The 17,603-nt window shown below is 43.6% G+C and overlaps 1 long non-coding RNA gene across 19 annotated transcripts in view; it reads left to right on the forward strand.

Annotated features, from left to right (window-relative positions):
- Nucleotides 1–17,603, forward strand: part of LOC307181455 — a 947,438-nt gene that overhangs the window by 488,857 nt on the left and 440,978 nt on the right. For 15 of the 19 annotated variants that reach the window (XR_013826785.1, XR_013826786.1, XR_013826787.1 and 12 more), the window contains 5 exons: nt 415–500; nt 3,578–3,659; nt 6,737–6,818; nt 9,896–9,977; nt 13,055–13,136. This is a non-coding gene — a long non-coding RNA (uncharacterized lncRNA). The remainder of the gene's footprint in view (nt 1–414; nt 501–3,577; nt 3,660–6,736; nt 6,819–9,895; nt 9,978–13,054; nt 13,137–17,603) is intronic. The other 4 variants (XR_013826796.1, XR_013826800.1, XR_013826801.1 and 1 more) reach the window with 1 other exon arrangement.

Here is a 17,603-nt window from a genome sequence, read left to right on the forward strand (position 1 = left end):
CTTCAAAGGGTCTTCATTTGCTCACCGAACCTCTCCAATCCTATCACTGCTGCGTTTATGCCCCTGTACACATGCTTGATTCTCTTTCTTAGACATAGCAATCCATAGGTTTTAAGATACTTACTAGTTAGGTACATTCTTAGGCGTTTAATATGGGGTGTTGAGTTCATTTCGTTGAGCAAGGAGTAGCTCTTGTCTATTCCATATTTGGCTTAAGGAACTTTATCTGTGCTCATTTCAATCTCTGGTTTTATGCAGCACCCCAACTCACCTTTCCCCTTAAGCAAGCATAAGTTGGTTTTCGAAATTTGAGACCCTGTGCTGTTCTGTAATTCAGTTCCTGTGTAGCCAAGTTTACATTCCGTGTATTACTGATATCTTATGATGTTTCTTTTTCTGTGTGACTTATTTCAGTTAGAATCATCATACCTGAATCCACTCATTGTGCTGCTAAGGGCCTGATGACACAGATTTCATTGCTGAGTGATATTGCTTTTTAAGTAAATACCACAACTTCTTTATCCATTTTTCACTTTCTGCGATGTTGAACTTGTACTGTAAACGAGGTTCTTGTAAACAGAGGCGTCCCAAACTTTTGGGTGGCTGTGTCTTTTTGATTTTAATTTCCCTAAGCTATAGGACCATAAGTGGCAGTGCCCTAGGCTCTGTTGCTTTGTTTTTTAGATGTTTCAGAAAACACCATACACTTCTTCTGAGTGTCTGTTGGTAATTTACATCCCGCCCATCAGCATAACAAGGCTCCCAGTTCTCCATGGCCTGTCCTGCCTTTCTGGATTTTACACTTTTTTCAGATAGCCCTTTTGACAGGGGGGAAGTGAGACTTCATTGTAGTGCAGATTTCCTTTGCAAGCTTGCTTGGTTGGCCAAAAAGGGCGTATGCGTTTTTTCCTGAATATATTCAGGAAAAAACGCATACGCCCTTTTTGGCCAAGTGCATCATTGTGGACGTTCTGCCTCTTTTCCTATGCTTTCAATGCAATTCCAGTCTACCTCCTGAAATCGGTTTCCTGCAATTCTGCCCCGCTTTCAAGTCCTCTTGGCAGCCTTACTTCAGTCTATTTTTGGACGATAGCTGTCATTTATAACTCTGCAGGTTTGTGAATTACAGTGCCCCTGAGCTCCTTTCTTCAACTCGCTTTCTTTTGAGCTGGCCGCAACACTGCAGGATGGCTTCAGGCCCTAATCTGGTTCCGGCACGGCACACTGAGCCTTTGGTTATTTCCTCTTCCTGGTGGGAAATGAGAGTTAAATTTGCCCGTCCAGACACCTCCAGCTAGCCTCTCATTGGTTCTCGCTATTCCTGTTCATCTTCCGCAGAAATTGCAAACTGGGCCAAACAGGAGGTTAAACGTGCTGACTTTCCAAGTGGGGAGAGTGTTAGTAAAGCGTCTGGAATGTTGCACCCGAGTACCAGGGGAGGAAAACTGAGACATATTTGAACACGTCTCCCGATCAGATGGTTGATCATACTCTAGGTTCCACATGCATGTTTTAGCTGAAGGAAGAATACCTTAAACCTGGGTAGTTGAAACCCGTGGAATGGGTACCATGAAATATGACTTCAAAGGGTCTTCATTTGCTCACCGAACCTCTCCAATCCTATCACTGCTGCGTTTATGCCCCTGTACACATGCTTGATTCTCTTTCGGAGACATAGCAATCCATAGGTTTTAAGATACTTACTAGTCAGGTACATTCTTAGGCGTTTAATATGGGGTGTTGAGTCCATTTCGTTGAGCAAGGAGTAGCTCTTGTCTATTCCATATTTGGCTTAAGGAACTTTATCTGTGCTCATTTCAATCTCTGGTTTTATGCAGCACCCCAACTCACCTTTCCCCTTAAGCAAGCATAAGTTGGTTTTCTAAATTTGAGACCCTGTTCTGTTCTGTAATTCAGTTCCTGTGTAGCCAAGTTTACATTCCGTGTATTACTGATATCTTATGATGTTTCTTTTTCTGTGTGACTTATTTCAGTTAGAATCATCATACCTGAATCCACTCATTGTGCTGCTAAGGGCCTGATGACACAGATTTCATTGTTGAGTGATATTGCTTTGTAAGTAAATACCAGAACTTCTTTATCCATTTTTCACTTTCTGTGATGTTGAACTTGTACTGTAAACGAGGTTCTTGTAAACAGAGCCGTTCGAAATTTTGGGGTGGCTGTGTCTTTTTGATTTTAAATTCCCTAAGCTATAGGACCATAAGTGGAAGTGCCCTAGGCTCTGTTGCTTTGTTTTTTAGATGTTTCAGGAAACACCATACACTTCTTCTGAGTGTCTGTTGGCAATTTACATCCCGCCCATCAGCATAACAAGGCTCCCAGTTCTCCATGTCCTGTCCTGCCTTTCTGGATTTTACACTTTTTTCAGATGGCCCTTTTGACCGGGGGGAAGTGAGACTTCATTGTAGTGCAGATTTCCTTTGCAAGCTTGCTTGGTTGGCCAAAAAGGGCGTATGCGTTTTTTCCTGAATATATTCAGGAAAAAACGCATACGCCCTTTTTGGCCAAGTGCATCATTGTGGACGTTCTGCCTCTTTTCCTATGCTTTCAATGCAATTCCAGTCTACCTCCTGAAATCGGTTTCCTGCAATTCTGCCCCGCTTTCAAGTCCTCTTGGCAGCCTTACTTCAGTCTATTTTTGGACGATAGCTGTCATTTATAACTCTGCAGGTTTGTGAATTACAGTGCCCCTGAGCTCCTTTCTTCAACTCGCTTTCTTTTGAGCTGGCCGCAACACTGCAGGATGGCTTCAGGCCCTAATCTGGTTCCGGCACGGCACACTGAGCCTTTGGTTATTTCCTCTTCCTGGTGGGAAATGAGAGTTAAATTTGCCCGTCCAGACACCTCCAGCTAGCCTCTCATTGGTTCTCGCTATTCCTGTTCATCTTCCGCAGAAATTGCAAACTGGGCCAAACAGGAGGTTAAAGGCGCTGACTTTCCAAGTGGGGAGAGTGTTAGTAAAGCGTCTGGAATGTTGCACCCGAGTACCAGGGGAGGAAAACTGAGACATATTTGAACACGTCTCCCGTTCACATGGTTGATCATACTTGGGTTCCACATGCATGTTTTAGCTGAAGGAAGAATACCTTAAACCTGGGTAGTTGAAACCCGTGGAATGGGTACCATGCAATATGACTTCAAAGGGTCTTCATTTGCTCACCGAACCTCTCCAATCCTATCACTGCTGCGTTTATGCCCCTGTACACATGCTTGATTCTCTTTCGGAGACATAGCAATCCATAGGTTTTAAGATACTTACTACTTAGGTACATTCTTAGGCGTTTAATATGGGGTGTTGAGTCCATTTCGTTGAGCAAGGAGTAGCTCTTGTCTCTTCCATATTTGGCTTAAGGAACTTTATCTGTGCTCATTTCAATCTCTGGTTTTATGCAGCACCCCAACTCACCTTTCCCCTTAAGCAAGCATAAGTTGGTTTTCGAAATTTGAGACCCTGTTCTGTTCTGTAATTCAGTTCCTGTGTAGCCAAGTTTACATTCCGTGTATTACTGATATCTTATGATGTTTCTTTTTCTGTGTGACTTATTTCAGTTAGAATCATCATACCTGAATCCACTCATTGTGCTGCTAAGGGCCTGATGACACAGATTTCATTGCTGAGTGATATTGCTTTTTAAGTAAATACCACAACTTCTTTATCCATTTCTCACTTTCTGCGATGTTGAACTTGTACTGTAAACGAGGTTCTTGTAAACAGAGGCGTCCCAAACTTTTGGGTGGCTGTGTCTTTTTGATTTTAATTTCCCTAAGCTATAGGACCATAAGTGGCAGTGCCCTAGGCTCTGTTGCTTTGTTTTTTAGATGTTTCAGAAAACACCATACACTTCTTCTGAGTGTCTGTTGGTAATTTACATCCCACCCATCAGCATAACAAGGCTCCCAGTTCTCCATGGCCTGTCCTGCCTTTCTGGATTTTACACTTTTTTCAGATAGCCCTTTTGACAGGGGGGAAGTGAGACTTCATTGTAGTGCAGATTTCCTTTGCAAGCTTGCTTGGTTGGCCAAAAAGGGCGTATGCGTTTTTTCCTGAATATATTCAGGAAAAAACGCATACGCCCTTTTTGGCCAAGTGCATCATTGTGGACGTTCTGCCTCTTTTCCTATGCTTTCAATGCAATTCCAGTCTACCTCTTGAAATCGGTTTCCTGCAATTCTGCCCCGCTTTCAAGTCCTCTTGGCAGCCTTACTTCAGTCTATTTTTGGACGATAGCTGTCATTTATAACTCTGCAGGTTTGTGAATTACAGTGCCCCTGAGCTCCTTTCTTCAACTCGCTTTCTTTTGAGCTGGCCGCAACACTGCAGGATGGCTTCAGGCCCTAATCTGGTTCCGGCACGGCACACTGAGCCTTTGGTTATTTCCTCTTCCTGGTGGGAAATGAGAGTTAAATTTGCCCGTCCAGACACCTCCAGCTAGCCTCTCATTGGTTCTCGCTATTCCTGTTCATCTTCCGCAGAAATTGCAAACTAGGCCAAACAGGAGGTTAAAGGTGCTGACTTTCCAAGTGGGGAGAGTGTTAGTAAAGCGTCTGGAATGTTGCACCCGAGTACCAGGGGAGGAAAACTGAGACATATTTGAACACGTCTCCCGATCAGATGGTTGATCATACTCTAGGTTCCACATGCATGTTTTAGCTGAAGGAAGAATACCTTAAACCTGGGTAGTTGAAACCCGTGGAATGGGTACCATGCAATATGACTTCAAAGGGTCTTCATTTGCTCACCGAACCTCTCCAATCCTATCACTGCTGCGTTTATGCCCCTGTACACATGCTTGATTCTCTTTCGGAGACATAGCAATCCATAGGTTTTAAGATACTTACTAGTCAGGTACATTCTTAGGCGTTTAATATGGGGTGTTGAGTCCATTTCGTTGAGCAAGGAGTAGCTCTTGTCTATTCCATATTTGGCTTAAGGAACTTTATCTGTGCTCATTTCAATCTCTGGTTTTATGCAGCACCCCAACTCACCTTTCCCCTTAAGCAAGCATAAGTTGGTTTTCTAAATTTGAGACCCTGTTCTGTTCTGTAATTCAGTTCCTGTGTAGCCAAGTTTACATTCCGTGTATTACTGATATCTTATGATGTTTCTTTTTCTGTGTGACTTATTTCAGTTAGAATCATCATACCTGAATCCACTCATTGTGCTGCTAAGGGCCTGATGACACAGATTTCATTGTTGAGTGATATTGCTTTGTAAGTAAATACCAGAACTTCTTTATCCATTTTTCACTTTCTGTGATGTTGAACTTGTACTGTAAACGAGGTTCTTGTAAACAGAGCCGTTCGAAATTTTGGGGTGGCTGTGTCTTTTTGATTTTAAATTCCCTAAGCTATAGGACCATAAGTGGAAGTGCCCTAGGCTCTGTTGCTTTGTTTTTTAGATGTTTCAGGAAACACCATACACTTCTTCTGAGTGTCTGTTGGCAATTTACATCCCGCCCATCAGCATAACAAGGCTCCCAGTTCTCCATGTCCTGTCCTGCCTTTCTGGATTTTACACTTTTTTCAGATGGCCCTTTTGACCGGGGGGAAGTGAGACTTCATTGTAGTGCAGATTTCCTTTGCAAGCTTGCTTGGTTGGCCAAAAAGGGCGTATGCGTTTTTTCCTGAATATATTCAGGAAAAAACGCATACGCCCTTTTTGGCCAAGTGCATCATTGTGGACGTTCTGCCTCTTTTCCTATGCTTTCAATGCAATTCCAGTCTACCTCCTGAAATCGGTTTCCTGCAATTCTGCCCCGCTTTCAAGTCCTCTTGGCAGCCTTACTTCAGTCTATTTTTGGACGATAGCTGTCATTTATAACTCTGCAGGTTTGTGAATTACAGTGCCCCTGAGCTCCTTTCTTCAACTCGCTTTCTTTTGAGCTGGCCGCAACACTGCAGGATGGCTTCAGGCCCTAATCTGGTTCCGGCACGGCACACTGAGCCTTTGGTTATTTCCTCTTCCTGGTGGGAAATGAGAGTTAAATTTGCCCGTCCAGACACCTCCAGCTAGCCTCTCATTGGTTCTCGCTATTCCTGTTCATCTTCCGCAGAAATTGCAAACTGGGCCAAACAGGAGGTTAAAGGCGCTGACTTTCCAAGTGGGGAGAGTGTTAGTAAAGCGTCTGGAATGTTGCACCCGAGTACCAGGGGAGGAAAACTGAGACATATTTGAACACGTCTCCCGTTCACATGGTTGATCATACTTGGGTTCCACATGCATGTTTTAGCTGAAGGAAGAATACCTTAAACCTGGGTAGTTGAAACCCGTGGAATGGGTACCATGCAATATGACTTCAAAGGGTCTTCATTTGCTCACCGAACCTCTCCAATCCTATCACTGCTGCGTTTATGCCCCTGTACACATGCTTGATTCTCTTTCGGAGACATAGCAATCCATAGGTTTTAAGATACTTACTACTTAGGTACATTCTTAGGCGTTTAATATGGGGTGTTGAGTCCATTTCGTTGAGCAAGGAGTAGCTCTTGTCTCTTCCATATTTGGCTTAAGGAACTTTATCTGTGCTCATTTCAATCTCTGGTTTTATGCAGCACCCCAACTCACCTTTCCCCTTAAGCAAGCATAAGTTGGTTTTCGAAATTTGAGACCCTGTTCTGTTCTGTAATTCAGTTCCTGTGTAGCCAAGTTTACATTCCGTGTATTACTGATATCTTATGATGTTTCTTTTTCTGTGTGACTTATTTCAGTTAGAATCATCATACCTGAATCCACTCATTGTGCTGCTAAGGGCCTGATGACACAGATTTCATTGCTGAGTGATATTGCTTTTTAAGTAAATACCACAACTTCTTTATCCATTTCTCACTTTCTGCGATGTTGAACTTGTACTGTAAACGAGGTTCTTGTAAACAGAGGCGTCCCAAACTTTTGGGTGGCTGTGTCTTTTTGATTTTAATTTCCCTAAGCTATAGGACCATAAGTGGCAGTGCCCTAGGCTCTGTTGCTTTGTTTTTTAGATGTTTCAGAAAACACCATACACTTCTTCTGAGTGTCTGTTGGTAATTTACATCCCACCCATCAGCATAACAAGGCTCCCAGTTCTCCATGGCCTGTCCTGCCTTTCTGGATTTTACACTTTTTTCAGATAGCCCTTTTGACAGGGGGGAAGTGAGACTTCATTGTAGTGCAGATTTCCTTTGCAAGCTTGCTTGGTTGGCCAAAAAGGGCGTATGCGTTTTTTCCTGAATATATTCAGGAAAAAACGCATACGCCCTTTTTGGCCAAGTGCATCATTGTGGACGTTCTGCCTCTTTTCCTATGCTTTCAATGCAATTCCAGTCTACCTCTTGAAATCGGTTTCCTGCAATTCTGCCCCGCTTTCAAGTCCTCTTGGCAGCCTTACTTCAGTCTATTTTTGGACGATAGCTGTCATTTATAACTCTGCAGGTTTGTGAATTACAGTGCCCCTGAGCTCCTTTCTTCAACTCGCTTTCTTTTGAGCTGGCCGCAACACTGCAGGATGGCTTCAGGCCCTAATCTGGTTCCGGCACGGCACACTGAGCCTTTGGTTATTTCCTCTTCCTGGTGGGAAATGAGAGTTAAATTTGCCCGTCCAGACACCTCCAGCTAGCCTCTCATTGGTTCTCGCTATTCCTGTTCATCTTCCGCAGAAATTGCAAACTAGGCCAAACAGGAGGTTAAAGGTGCTGACTTTCCAAGTGGGGAGAGTGTTAGTAAAGCGTCTGGAATGTTGCACCCGAGTACCAGGGGAGGAAAACTGAGACATATTTGAACACGTCTCCCGATCACATGGTTGATCATACTCTAGGTTCCACATGCATGTTTTAGCTGAAGGAAGAATACCTTAAACCTGGGTAGTTGAAACCCGTGGAATGGGTACCATGCAATATGACTTCAAAGGGTCTTCATTTGCTCACCGAACCTCTCCAATCCTATCACTGCTGCGTTTATGCCCCTGTACACATGCTTGATTCTCTTTCGGAGACATAGCAATCCATAGGTTTTAAGATACTTACTAGTCAGGTACATTCTTAGGCGTTTAATATGGGGTGTTGAGTCCATTTCGTTGAGCAAGGAGTAGCTCTTGTCTATTCCATATTTGGCTTAAGGAACTTTATCTGTGCTCATTTCAATCTCTGGTTTTATGCAGCACCCCAACTCACCTTTCCCCTTAAGCAAGCATAAGTTGGTTTTCGAAATTTGAGACCCTGTTCTGTTCTGTAATTCAGTTCCTGTGTAGCCAAGTTTACATTCCGTGTATTACTGATATCTTATGATGTTTCTTTTTCTGTGTGACTTATTTCAGTTAGAATCATCATACCTGAATCCACTCATTGTGCTGCTAAGGGCCTGATGACACAGATTTCATTGTTGAGTGATATTGCTTTGTAAGTAAATACCAGAACTTCTTTATCCATTTTTCACTTTCTGTGATGTTGAACTTGTACTGTAAACGAGGTTCTTGTAAACAGAGCCGTTCGAAACTTTGGGGTGGCTGTGTCTTTTTGATTTTAAATTCCCTAAGCTATAGGACCATAAGTGGAAGTGCCCTAGGCTCTGTTGCTTTGTTTTTTAGATGTTTCAGGAAACACCATACACTTCTCCCGAGTGTCTGTTGGCAATTTACATCCCGCCCATCAGCATAACAAGGCTCCCAGTTCTCCATGTCCTGTCCTGCCTTTCTGGATTTTACACTTTTTTCAGATGGCCCTTTTGACCGGGGGGAAGTGAGACTTCATTGTAGTGCAGATTTCCTTTGCAAGCTTGCTTGGTTGTCCAAAAAGGGCGTATGCGTTTTTTCCTGAATATATTCAGGAAAAAACGCATACGCCCTTTTTGGCCAAGTGCATCATTGTGGACGTTCTGCCTCTTTTCCTATGCTTTCAATGCAATTCCAGTCTACCTCCTGAAATTGGTTTCCTGCAATTCTGCTCCGCTTTCAAGTCCTCTTGGCAGCCTTACTTCAGTCTATTTTTGGACGATAGCTGTCATTTATAACTCTGCAGGTTTGTGAATTACAGTGCCCCTGAGCTCCTTTCTTCAACTCGCTTTCTTTTGAGCTGGCCGCAACACTGCTGGATGGCTTCAGGCCCTAATCTGGTTCCGGCACGGCACACTGAGCCTTTGGTTATTTCCTCTTCCTGGTGGGAAATGAGAGTTAAATTTGCCCGTCCAGACACCTCCAGCTAGCCTCTCATTGGTTCTCGCTATTCCTGTTCATCTTCCGCAGAAATTGCAAACTGAGCCAAACAGGAGGTTAAAGGCGCTGACTTTCCAAGTGGGGAGAGTGTTAGTAAAGCGTCTGGAATGTTGCACCCGAGTACCAGGGGAGGAAAACTGAGACATATTAGAACACGTCTCCCGTTCACATGGTTGATCATACTTGGGTTCCACATGCATGTTTTAGCTGAAGGAAGAATACCTTAAACCTGGGTAGTTGAAACCCGTGGAATGGGTACCATGCAATATGACTTCAAAGGGTCTTCATTTGCTCACCGAACCTCTCCAATCCTATCACTGCTGCGTTTATGCCCCTGTACACATGCTTGATTCTCTTTCGGAGACATAGCAATCCATAGGTTTTAAGATACTTACTACTTAGGTACATTCTTAGGCGTTTAATATGGGGTGTTGAGTCCATTTCGTTGAGCAAGGAGTAGCTCTTGTCTATTCCATATTTGGCTTAAGGAACTTTATCTGTGCTCATTTCAGTCTCTGGTTTTATGCAGCACCCCAACTCACCTTTCCCCTTAAGCAAGCATAAGTTGGTTTTCGAAATTTGAGACCCTGTTCTGTTCTGTAATTCAGTTCCTGTGTAGCCAAGTTTACATTCCGTGTATTACTGATATCTTATGATGTTTCTTTTTCTGTGTGACTTATTTCAGTTAGAATCATCATACCTGAATCCACTCATTGTGCTGCTAAGGGCCTGATGACACAGATTTCATTGCTGAGTGATATTGCTTTTTAAGTAAATACCACAACTTCTTTATCCATTTTTCACTTTCTGCGATGTTGAACTTGTACTGTAAACGAGGTTCTTGTAAACAGAGGCGTCCCAAACTTTTGGGTGGCTGTGTCTTTTTGATTTTAATTTCCCTAAGCTATAGGACCATAAGTGGCAGTGCCCTAGGCTCTGTTGCTTTGTTTTTTAGATGTTTCAGGAAACACCATACACTTCTCCTGAGTGTCTGTTGGCAATTTACATCCCGCCCATCAGCATAACAAGGCTCCCAGTTCTCCATGTCCTGTCCTGCCTTTCTGGATTTTACACTTTTTTCAGATGGCCCTTTTGACCGGGGGGAAGTGAGACTTCATTGTAGTGCAGATTTCCTCTGCAAGCTTGCTTGGTTGGCCAAAAAGGGCGTATGCGTTTTTTCCTGAATATATTCAGGAAAAAACGTATACGCCCTTTTTGGCCAAGTGCATCATTGTGGACGTTCTGCCTCTTTTCCTATGCTTTCAATGCAATTCCAGTCTACCTCCTGAAATCGGTTTCCTGCAATTCTGCCCCGCTTTCAAGTCCTCTTGGCAGCCTTACTTCAGTCTATTTTTGGACGATAGCTGTCATTTATAACTCTGCAGGTTTGTGAATTACAGTGCCCCTGAGCTCCTTTCTTCAACTCACTTTCTTTTGAGCTGGCCGCAACACTGCAGGATGGCTTCAGGCCCTAATCTGGTTCCGGCACGGCACACTGAGCCTTTGGTTATTTCCTCTTCCTGGTGGGAAATGAGAGTTAAATTTGCCCGTCCAGACACCTCCAGCTAGCCTCTCATTGGTTCTCGCTATTCCTGTTCATCTTCCGCAGAAATTGCAAGCTGGGCCAAACAGGAGGTTAAAGGGACTGACTCTCCAAGACGGGAGAATGATAGTAAAGCATCTGGAATGTTGCACCCGAGTACCAGGGGAGGGAAACTGAGACATATTTGAACACGTCTCCCGTTCACATGGTTGATCATACTCTGGGTTCCACATGCATGTTTTAGCTGAAGGAAGAATACCTTAAACCTGGAGAGTTGAGACCCGTGAAATGGGTACCATTCAATATGACTTCAAAGGGTCTTCATTTGCTCACCGAACCTCTCCAATCCTATCACTGCTGCGTTTATGCCCCTGTACACTTGCTTGATTCTCTTTCGGAGACATAGCAATCCATAGGCTTTAAGATACTTACTAGTCAGGTACATTCTTAGGCGTTTAATATGCGGTGTTGAGTCCATTTCGTTGAGCAAGGAGTAGCTCTTGTCTATTCCATATTTGGCTTAAGGAACTTTATCTGTGCTCATTGCAATCTCTGGTTTTATGCAGCACCCCAACTCACCTTTACCCTTAAGCAAGCATAAGTTGGTTTTCTAAATTTGAGACCCTGTTCTGTTCTGTAATTCAGTTCCTGTGTAGCCAAGTTTACATTCCGTGTATTACTGATATCTTATGATGTTTCTTTTTCTGTGTGACTTATTTCAGTTAGAATCATCATACCTGAATCCACTCATTGTGCTGCTAAGGGCCTGATGACACAGATTTCATTGTTGAGTGATATTGCTTTGTAAGTAAATACCAGAACTTCTTTATCCATTTTTCACTTTCTGTGATGTTGAACTTGTACTGTAAACGAGGTTCTTGTAAACAGAGCCGTTCGAAACTTTGGGGTTGCTGTGTCTTTTTGATTTTAAATTCCCTAAGCTATAGGACCATAAGTGGAAGTGCCCTAGGCTCTGTTGCTTTGTTTTTTAGATGTTTCAGGAAACACCATACACTTCTCCCGAGTGTCTGTTGGCAATTTACATCCCGCCCATCAGCATAACAAGGCTCCCAGTTCTCCATGTCCTGTCCTGCCTTTCTGGATTTTACACTTTTTTCAGATGGCCCTTTTGACCGGGGGGAAGTGAGACTTCATTGTAGTGCAGATTTCCTTTGCAAGCTTGCTTGGTTGTCCAAAAAGGGCGTATGCGTTTTTTCCTGAATATATTCAGGAAAAAACGCATACGCCCTTTTTGGCCAAGTGCATCATTGTGGACGTTCTGCCTCTTTTCCTATGCTTTCAATGCAATTCCAGTCTACCTCCTGAAATTGGTTTCCTGCAAATTCTGCTCCGCTTTCAAGTCCTCTTGGCAGCCTTACTTCAGTCTATTTTTGGACGATAGCTGTCATTTATAACTCTGCAGGTTTGTGAATTACAGTGCCCCTGAGCTCCTTTCTTCAACTCGCTTTCTTTTGAGCTGGCCGCAACACTGCTGGATGGCTTCAGGCCCTAATCTGGTTCCGGCACGGCACACTGAGCCTTTGGTTATTTCCTCTTCTGGTGGGAAATGAGAGTTAAATTTGCCCGTCCAGACACCTCCAGCTAGCCTCTCATTGGTTCTCGGCTATTCCTGTTCATCTTCCGCAGAAATTGCAAACTGAGCCAAACAGGAGGTTAAAGGCGTCGACTTTCCAAGTGGGGAGAGTGTTAGTAAAGCGTCTGGAATGTTGCACCCGAGTACCAGGGGAGGAAAACTGAGACATATTAGAACACGTCTCCCGTTCACTGGTTGATCATACTTGGGTTCCACATGCATGTTTTAGCTGAAGGAAGAATACCTTAAACCTGGGTAGTTGAAACCCGTGGAATGGGTACCATGCAATATGACTTCAAAGGGTCTTCATTTGCTCACCGAACCTCTCCAATCCTATCACTGCTGCGTTTATGCCCCTGTACACATGCTTGATTCTCTTTCGGAGACATAGCAATCCATAGGTTTTAAGATACTTACTACTTAGGTACATTCTTAGGCGTTTAATATGGGGTGTTGAGTCCATTTCGTTGAGCAAGGAGTAGCTCTTGTCTATTCCATATTTGGCTTAAGGAACTTTATCTGTGCTCATTTCAGTCTCTGGTTTTATGCAGCACCCCAACTCACCTTTCCCCTTAAGCAAGCATAAGTTGGTTTTCGAAATTTGAGACCCTGTTCTGTTCTGTAATTCAGTTCCTGTGTAGCCAAGTTTACATTCCGTGTATTACTGATATCTTATGATGTTTCTTTTTCTGTGTGACTTATTTCAGTTAGAATCATCATACCTGAATCCACTCATTGTGCTGCTAAGGGCCTGATGACACAGATTTCATTGCTGAGTGATATTGCTTTTTAAGTAAATACCACAACTTCTTTATCCATTTTTCACTTTCTGCGATGTTGAACTTGTACTGTAAACGAGGTTCTTGTAAACAGAGGCGTCCCAAACTTTTGGGTGGCTGTGTCTTTTTGATTTTAATTTCCCTAAGCTATAGGACCATAAGTGGCAGTGCCCTAGGCTCTGTTGCTTTGTTTTTTAGATGTTTCAGGAAACACCATACACTTCTCCTGAGTGTCTGTTGGCAATTTACATCCCGCCCATCAGCATAACAAGGCTCCCAGTTCTCCATGTCCTGTCCTGCCTTTCTGGATTTTACACTTTTTTCAGATGGCCCTTTTGACCGGGGGGAAGTGAGACTTCATTGTAGTGCAGATTTCCTTTGCAAGCTTGCTTGGTTGGCCAAAAAGGGCGTATGCGTTTTTTCCTGAATATATTCAGGAAAAAACGTATACGCCCTTTTTGGCCAAGTGCATCATTGTGGACGTTCTGCCTCTTTTCCTATGCTTTCAATGCAATTCCAGTCTACCTCCTGAAATCGGTTTCCTGCAATTCTGCCCCGCTTTCAAGTCCTCTTGGCAGCCTTACTTCAGTCTATTTTTGGACGATAGCTGTCATTTATAACTCTGCAGGTTTGTGAATTACAGTGCCCCTGAGCTCCTTTCTTCAACTCGCTTTCTTTTGAGCTGGCCGCAACACTGCAGGATGGCTTCAGGCCCTAATCTGGTTCCGGCACGGCACACTGAGCCTTTGGTTATTTCCTCTTCCTGGTGGGAAATGAGAGTTAAATTTGCCCGTCCAGACACCTCCAGCTAGCCTCTCATTGGTTCTCGCTATTCCTGTTCATCTTCCGCAGAAATTGCAAGCTGGGCCAAACAGGAGGTTAAAGGGACTGACTCTCCAAGACGGGAGAATGATAGTAAAGCATCTGGAATGTTGCACCCGAGTACCAGGGGAGGGAAACTGAGACATATTTGAACACGTCTCCCGTTCACATGGTTGATCATACTCTGGGTTCCACATGCATGTTTTAGCTGAAGGAAGAATACCTTAAACCTGGAGAGTTGAGACCCGTGAAATGGGTACCATTCAATATGACTTCAAAGGGTCTTCATTTGCTCACCGAACCTCTCCAATCCTATCACTGCTGCGTTTATGCCCCTGTACACTTGCTTGATTCTCTTTCGGAGACATAGCAATCCATAGGCTTTAAGATACTTACTAGTCAGGTACATTCTTAGGCGTTTAATATGCGGTGTTGAGTCCATTTCGTTGAGCAAGGAGTAGCTCTTGTCTATTCCATATTTGGCTTAAGGAACTTTATCTGTGCTCATTGCAATCTCTGGTTTTATGCAGCACCCCAACTCACCTTTACCCTTAAGCAAGCATAAGTTGGTTTTCTAAATTTGAGACCCTGTTCTGTTCTGTAATTCAGTTCCTGTGTAGCCAAGTTTCCATTCCGTGTATTACTGATATCTTATGATGTTTCTTTTTCTGTGTGACTTATTTCAGTTAGAATCATCATACCTGAATCCACTCATTGTGCTGCTAAGGGCCTGATGACATAGATTTCATTGCTGAGTGATATTCCTTTGTAAGTGAATACCACAACTTCTTTATCCATTTTTCACTTTCTGTGATATTGAACTTGTACGGTAAACGAGGTTCTTGTAAACGGAGGCGTCCCAAACTTTGGGGTGGCTGTGTCTTTTTGATTTTAATTTCCCTAAGCTATAGGACCATAAGTGGAAGTGCCCTAGGCTCTGTTGCTTTGTTTTTTAGATGTTTCAGGAAACACCATACACTTCTCCTGAGTGTCTGTTGGCAATTTACATCCCGCCCATCAGCATAACAAGGCTCCCAGTTCTCCATGGCCTGTCCTGCCTTTCTGGATTTTACACTTTTCTCAGATGGCCCTTTTGACCGGGGGGAAGTGAAATTTCATTGTAGTGCAGATTTCCTTTGCAAGCTTGCTTGGTTGGCCAAAAAGGGCGTATGCGTTTTTTCCTGAATATATTCAGGAAAAAACGCATACGCCCTTTTTGGCCAAGTGCATCATTGTGGACGTTCTGCCTCTTTTCCTATGCTTTCAATGCAATTCCAGTCTACCTCCTGAAATCGGTTTCCTGCAATTCTGCCCCGCTTTCAAGTCCTCTTGGCAGCCTTACTTCAGTCTATTTTTGGACGATAGCTGTCATTTATAACTCTGCAGGTTTGTGAATTACAGTGCCCCTGAGCTCCTTTCTTCAACTCGCTTTCTTGTGAGCTGGCCGCAACACCGCAGGATGGCTTCAGGCCCTAATCTGGTACCGGCACGGCACGCTGAGCCTTTGGTTAATTCCTCTTCCTGGTGGGAAATGAGAGTTAAATTTGCCCGTCCAGACACCTCCAGCTAGCCTCTCATTGGTTCTCGCTATTCCTGTTCATCTTCCACAGAAATTGCAAACTGGGCCAAACAGGAGGTTAAAGGGACTGACTCTCCAAGACGGGAGAATGATACTAAAGCATCTGGAATGTTGCACCAGAGTACCAGGGTACGAAAACTGAGACATATTTGAACACGTCTCCCGATCACATGGTTGATCATACTCTAGGTTCCACATGCATGTTTTAGCTGAAGGAAGAATACCATAAACCTCGGTAGTTGAAACCCGTGGAATGGGTACCATGCAATATGACTTCAAAGGGTCTTCATTTGCTCACCGAACCTCTCCAATCCTATCACTGCTGCGTTTATGCCCCGGTACACATGCTTGATTCTCTTTCGGAGACATAGCAATCCATAGGTTTTAAGATACTTACAAGTCAGGTACATTCTTAGGCGTTTAATATGCGGTGTTGAGTCCATTTCGTTGAGCAAGGAGTAGCTCTTGTCTATTCCATATTTGGCTTAAGGAACTTTATCTGTGCTCATTTCAATCTCTGGTTTTATGCAGCACCCCAACTCACCTTTACCCTTAAGCAAGCATAAGTTGGTTTTCTAAATTTGAGACCCTGTTCTGTTCTGTAATTCAGTTCCTGTGTAGCCAAGTTTACATTCCGTGTATTACTGATATCTTATGATGTTTCTTTTTCTGTGTGACTTATTTCAGTTAGAATCATCATACCTGAATCCACTCATTGTGCTGCTAAGGGCCTGATGACACAGATTTCATTGCTGAGTGATATTGCTTTGTAAGTAAATACCACAACTTCTTTATCCATTTTTCAATTTCTGCGATGTTGAACTTGTACTGTAAACGAGGTTCTTGTAAACAGAGGCGTCCCAAACTTTGGGTTGGCTGTGTCTTTTTGATTTTAATTTCCCTAAGCTATAGGACCATAAGTCGCAGTGCCCTAGGCTCTGTTGCTTTGTTTTTTAGATGTTTCAGGAAACACCATACACTTCTCCCGAGTGTCTGTTGGCAATTTACATCCCGCCCATCAGCATAACAAGGCTCCCAGTTCTCCATGTCCTGTCCTGCCTTTCTGGATTTTACACTTTTTTCAGATGGCCCTTTTGACCGGGGGGAAGTGAGACTTCATTGTAGTGCAGATTTCCTTTGCAAGCTTGCTTGGTTGGCCAAAAAGGGCGTATGCGTTTTTTCCTGAATATATTCAGGAAAAAACGCATACGCCCTTTTTGGCCAAGTGCATCATTGTGGACGTTCTGCCTCTTTTCCTATGCTTTCAATGCAATTCCAGTCTACCTCCTGAAATTGGTTTCCTGCAATTCTGCCCTGCTTTCAAGTCCTCTTGGCAGCCTTACTTCAGTCTATTTTTGGACGATAGCTGTCATTTATAACTCTGCAGGTTTGTGAATTACAGTGCCCCTGAGCTCCTTTCTTCAACTCGCTTTCTTTTGAGCTGGCCGCAACAGTGCAGGATGGCTTCAGGCCCTAATCTGGTTCCGGCACGGCACACTGAGCCTTTGGTTATTTCCTCTTCCTGGTGGGAAATGAGAGTTAAATTTGCCCGTCCAGACACCTCCAGCTAGCCTCTCATTGGTTCTCGCTATTCCTGTTCATCTTCCGCAGAAATTGCAAACTGGGCCAAACAGGAGGTTAAAGGCGCTGACTTTCCAAGTGGGGAGAGTGTTAGTAAAGCGTCTGGAATGTTGCACCCGAGTACCAGGGGAAGAAAACTGAGACATATTTCAACACGTCTCCCGTTCACATGGTTGATCATACTTGGGTTCCACATGCATGTTTTAGCTGAAGGAAGAATACCTTAAACCTGGGTAGTTGAAACCCGGGGAATGGGTACCATGCAATATGACTTCAAAGGGTCTTCATTTGCTCACCGAACCTCTCCAATCCTATCACTGCTGCGTTTATGCCCCTGTACACATGCTTGATTCTCTTTCGGAGACATAGCAATCCATAGGTTTTAAGATACTTACTAGTTAGGTACATTCTTAGGCGTTTAATATGGGGTGTTGAGTCCATTTCGTTGAGCAAGGAGTAGCTCTTGTCTATTCCATATTTGGCTTAAGGAACTTTATCT

Source organism: Stenella coeruleoalba (assembly GCF_951394435.1).
Source record: "Stenella coeruleoalba genome assembly, contig: scaffold_111, whole genome shotgun sequence".
NCBI lineage: Eukaryota > Metazoa > Chordata > Mammalia > Artiodactyla > Delphinidae > Stenella > Stenella coeruleoalba.